Source organism: Electrophorus electricus, chromosome 25 (genome assembly GCF_013358815.1).
Source record: "Electrophorus electricus isolate fEleEle1 chromosome 25, fEleEle1.pri, whole genome shotgun sequence".
Taxonomy (NCBI): Eukaryota; Metazoa; Chordata; class Actinopteri; order Gymnotiformes; family Gymnotidae; genus Electrophorus; species Electrophorus electricus.
This window is the reverse complement of record NC_049559.1, coordinates 8,105,134-8,110,999: the sequence shown is the minus strand read 5'-3', so window position 1 is coordinate 8,110,999 and position 5,866 is coordinate 8,105,134.

Genomic DNA, 5,866 nt, shown 5'->3' with positions numbered 1-5,866 from the left:
ATGCAATGTTATTAAACGTCTGCAATGGTTTGCTTCAAACCAGGTAAGTATGACTAAAGTGTCTGTTGCTGACAAACGTGACATATGACAGATATTAAATAAATCTTGGTAATTCCATTAAAAAAAAAAAAAACTTCGCTTACAGTCTGAGTATTGCATAAACTCGGAATTTACCACTGTACACTTTTGAAAAAAAAAAAATCCAAGGCTCATAATATCGTCAGAGCATACACCCCCCCCCCCCCCCCCCCACACACAAGCCAAAATGAACAAGTCTATAAAATCTACAGTGAATTTTTTTCCCGCTGTATTTTAATCTCTTACAATTTTTCGATTCCGGTTGGAGTTGATTATTCAATTACGCTGGCAATCATTTATCCTGGAATTTGTTGAGTCAATTCGTTCTTAGCTCATGCTGTCTTTTAGTATAACCACGGGGTTGTGTGGAAAAGAGGAACAGACAAAGCAAGGGTTTATCTCATTTAAACGACCAAACATCAGCGAGAAGCGTTAGGGTGCCGGATTACCAAATAGTCAGAGCAGGGGCCCCGTGGAAAACGGATAAAAAAAAGAATATTAGGAGATTATTTACGGGGGGGCTCTAGACTGCCTAGGAGCCTCCACAGGGTTTAATTCGGCACTGGTTAGAGACAGCGTCTTGCTGACTGATGCACATTTCTGCAGGAGCAGTGCTTTGGGACTCTGGCTCCGTGAACTATGGAGAACCAGTTGAAGAACCTCTGTGCAGCGCGCATCTCTCCACTTGTCCCCAGACGCGCTCGACTTCCCATTACTTGCGTGATTTTCCAGTTCTAGTTTTAGTTAACATTTAAAATTAGCTGATGACTTGAGAGTAAAGACAGTAAGTGACGACGAGACTTGGTTTGGCACATGTGTGCAACTTTTACATGCTGAGAAACTATTTAAAATAGACTGAGCAGAAGCAGGAGAACAATCTGAAGGTAAAACGTAAATAATTAGGAACGATACCAAATGCCTGAAGCATATCAGCATGACACGGACAAAAATGATTAGTAGTTTTGGACACGGTGCGGCGAACATATCTAAGTAAATGCGAATAGGTGTGTGCTTGATTAAGAGTCGAGGCTTACAGATGTATGACAGGTTTGTAATTTAGAGTTCCAGACACAGACGTTGCTCCGCTCACCGAGCTGTTATTTCCATTCCTGTTTTCATCTCATTTTGATTTCATTTCAGATCTTCAAATGAAAACAAAACATTTTATTGCGTATCGCAGAAAACAGGACACAAAATACTTTAAAAGAAAAAAGGCCGTCTAGTATGCACCTTATACTGTCAGCTGTAATATAAAAAAAACTGTATAAACTACAATATCTTTGAGCTGCTAGTCACGAAATCGTAAATATTATGTATTAAGTGGAAACAGAAATATTTTACTTTGTCAATTTGCCTAAAGAACGATAACGTACTTAGCCTGATTAAGACTCGATTGTCAGAAAATAGCACAACCTAGTGGTCAATTTAGGAATTAAACACCCTGCTGCAAGTTCACCACAGATTCAACTTGATAAACACACACACACACACACACACACACACACACACACACACACACACACACACACACACACACACACACACACACACACACACACACACACACACACACAAGAAATAGAGAGACATAAGGCAAGACAGACAAACGGACAGAGACTCATTCATTTTCAGTTTTTATGGAACTTTCTAAACCTTCATTTTCTCTGTTCAATATGCAGGAGAAAATTACGGGAGGAGTTTTTTTTTTTCTCCTCATAACCGTTTCATAGTTCATCATTTATAATCTTTATTTTAGATATGCTCTACAAACAATTGGGAAAACCGGCTAATAATGATAAACCACATTCGGTTACAAATTGACTTTCGATAGGCTAACAGACTATCAGAAACAGAATAATCAGAATAATCGATTTAAATATGTAGATAACTCAGTTTGGATTACAACACAATACCATTAAAAAACATGACCTATTTGAGGGTTTACTTAGTCAAGGAAACGTTCGTCCACTGACCAAACTGAAATATTGCTCGCGTGAAACAGCCAGGGTTTAATTAGGCTACTTGAACTAGGACTGTTAATTAAAGAAAAATAATTCAAGTTAATTTTCTGTATTAAATATGGTGCATAATAATAATAATAATAATAATAATAATAATAATAATAATAATAATAATAATAATAATAATAATAATAATAATAATAATAATATCAATCTATTCTAATTAAAATTGATTTATTTGTAAAAGGGGAAAACAAATAAACTATATAGCGAAAAAAGCAACCACTATGGGCAATATTTATCCACAGATCAGCACGTCTAACCTTTTCTCAGTTAACCAACGAAAATGTAAACCATGGGGACATGACTTTGCTCCCTGGTAATCGGGACGGAAAGCGCTTAACGAAAAACATGACAACAGTTCGGAATACCGCTTCAGCCCAAATTTTACAAAATAAATACAGATATGTAATTAAGCAGAGTTTCACTTCAGTTTCATCTAGAACATTACCACATCAAATCAGTGTTGTTATTATTAGCAGGGAAGCCTGAGTAGTCAAATTTTAATAACACGCAGTTTTATCTATATGAACTTTTAATTTTAATGAACTCTCTCTCTCTCTCTCTCTCTCTCTCTCTCTCTCTCTCTCTTTCTCTCTCTCTCTCTCTCACACACACACACACACACACACACACACACACACACACACACACACACACACACACACACACACACACACACACACACACACAGACTTTCGGCTTACACCTTCGCGCACAATACCCACATTCGATAACAAAAATCACCACGCATGTGAACCGAAGTCTAGGGCAGCTAAATGTATCTTTTTCAAATAATGTGTTTTCTTACCAGTTAGAATCCATTTGTCTTTTAAATGAGACTCTAATATGAGACCCGGCGTCACAGGCGCACCTCCAACCCCAGCAAATTGCTACCATTCAGAGGTCGTGACTCGCACTCCGAAAGCCTTTTTTCTTTCACTAATCGTTCCGCTCGGAACGTTGGTTTTTGCACTAACATAAAACACCGAGCAGTAAATTAGACCCACTGGCGTCTAGGTCCATAAAATTATCACGGATATTTATTATTATTATTATTATTATTATTATTATTATTATTATTATTATTATTATTATTATTTCGATTTTGTCAAGCCTCTGGACCCAAACATCATGAGGCTTTGATAAGTCACAATTTTTATTAGGTCTACAATGAATGAAAATGATTAATATCAAGTTATTTTATGCAACTATAATGGTGATATAATGTATAATGCATAATAATATAATGGTGATAGGTTTAAGGATTATTTTGTTTTTAAAGCTCTTTTAATCGCTTTGATAGCCTATGTACTCATAAAAGGTTGCTGTGCTGTGCGGTCACGACCATAGCGGAATCTATTTAAAGTAAAAGACTTTAATTAATTGAAGACAGATCTTACTATAATTTATGTATTGACTCAAATTGTTTAGTAGTCTATAACATACAGACCTATGGATATGCCTGTAGACTTAATTATGGTTACAGTATCCTGCACACAATGCGATAACACATTCATGTCTTGCTTATCTGAATGATTTTTGACAAGTAGTCTAAACTTTGTGATAGATTTGGAGATTCCGGAATTACTATGCATAATTGGTTTAAGTCAAATAACAAACTAATCAGTTAAATATATTTTAATATAATTTTATCTGTTCATAGATTCAGTCAAGGCACTGGCCTTAGAATAAAGTTCTTATGCTGTGTCCAGCGTGAGCCCCAAATCTTTAACAAAAATTATTGTTTTTCTTTTACCCTTCGCAAATGCAGATGGCGGTTTTTAGGTCTTGAATTCGTTTTTACCTGAAATTAAATCCGCTTGACCCAAACGCAAAGGCAGAGACTTGGAGACCGAAAGCAAGTTGTTAGCGTCAGCACTCTGCACTATGTCATCGAGCAGAAGTATTTGACAGTTGGAATTATCTGTAAATACTTCATTAAACTGTGTAAGAGTTACCCCTTGTGCCTTATGGCCTACCTCTGGTAAGATTTACAAATGATAACATAAACACACTAAAAAGAAATTCAACTCGCTTTCGAAATCAGATGAGGGACGCTTAGGACGTAATCGAGCCACTTACCATCAAAACGGGTCAGCCGACTTCGTTTGCTATGATGCAGTATTTGATCATATCTTTAATTTCCTCTAATGAGTATTTTTCAGTACTGTATTTAGGGAACATCGTAGGGCACAAAACAGTGTAGATGAAAACATCACAATGATAATGAAGAGAAATTGACAAAATGTTTTCAAAACAACTGATAAAAAACGAAACGCATTTTGTTCATTACAACTCTTGCCTTTTAAGAGAGAAAGTATGTCTGTTAAATGGTCAACATCACAGTCACAGCTGTAATAGGTATAGGTAAATGTGACCTTACCTGAGGAATTTTTGGTTTATCGATAATCTAAACATCTTAGTATAAATGTGCACTGTATTGATTTAAAAAGTAACCTCTTCAAATAAATATGAACAAATGGAGCCAGCTAGCCTCCATGTGCTACACATCTGGCAGGTCGTAAGTGCTGGTCTCCCTCCAGTGGGCACTGCTGAGCATCTGACAGGTTTGGATCAAAAAAACCAAACAACAAGTGTCAGAACGTCTACCCCACCACTGGGAAATGCGCTATAATGAATCGTATTCATTGCCATGTGCCAGTTGTGTGCTTCCAGACACAGTCATACAACAATACACTGAATGGGAATGATGAGTGGAATGATGGATATTAATTCCAGAAATAGCTTCCAGAAAATGTTCGACTTTATCCAGATCCCAGGAATGCTTGTTCTCAGTGTGGTCAACTCACCTTTATGGAAATCTCCTGGAACTATTGCTCACGAGCATTTACTAAGGTTACAGTTATAGACTATAACAATTAGCTGAAAGCAGCCTGCTTGATTACTTATCCACGGTTCATTACTAACACTGCCGTCCCCCTTAACCACAGGGCAACCTGACAGACACATCATGTCTGCCAAAGTCTCTTTCTAGCTGAGTCCTCATCTTTCTGAAAGCAGCTCTTCTGTGGCTAGAAGGCACGGGTACGGATGTGTCTAGAACACGGGTCAACGTTGACACAGACAGATGCGCTGAGCCCGAGAGAGAATGCCGAGGTTCTTATCAGCTGATGAAGGGTATCAGTGAGGGGTGGAGAGGAGCTGTTTATAGCCAGGGATGCTAATGCTATTGGTGGCATTACTAACTTAATAGGGAGCGAAGTCCAGCGCCTCAGTCCTAGAGACCAGGGCAACAAACAAACTCCTAACTCGTGTCTGTCCTGCTCCCTAGTGACAACACATACAAACCCACAGACACACATCTCGGACAGACCAGCTACTGAGTGAAGAGCATTTTATTGCTTAAATGGGCAGCAGTGCTGATACCAGTCTTATACCTAGACAGCACAGCGAAAAGCAGGCTTGCAAATCCAGTTGCACTTCTTATGGCAACATTTGTCAGACCTCACGGTTAAAAAACTACATTTTATAAAGCCAATATTAACTCTGAGATAGATTATGTCCATTAGACAGTTGTTTTGTTAATACAAAACATGTCAAAGCAGTGGGTTTATTGCTTAGCACGTTATGTTAGAGTGTATGCTAGAACTACGTGGTATTCGTCTCACCATCTGGCTTTCCTGACACAAGAGCATGACTGACAAGACAATGAACTTCTGGGTAAACAAAATGGGTGCACAACTTGAAGGGGAGGGACCACCCATGACAGTTAACGTCAATCATTTACTGCCATTCACCTGGGA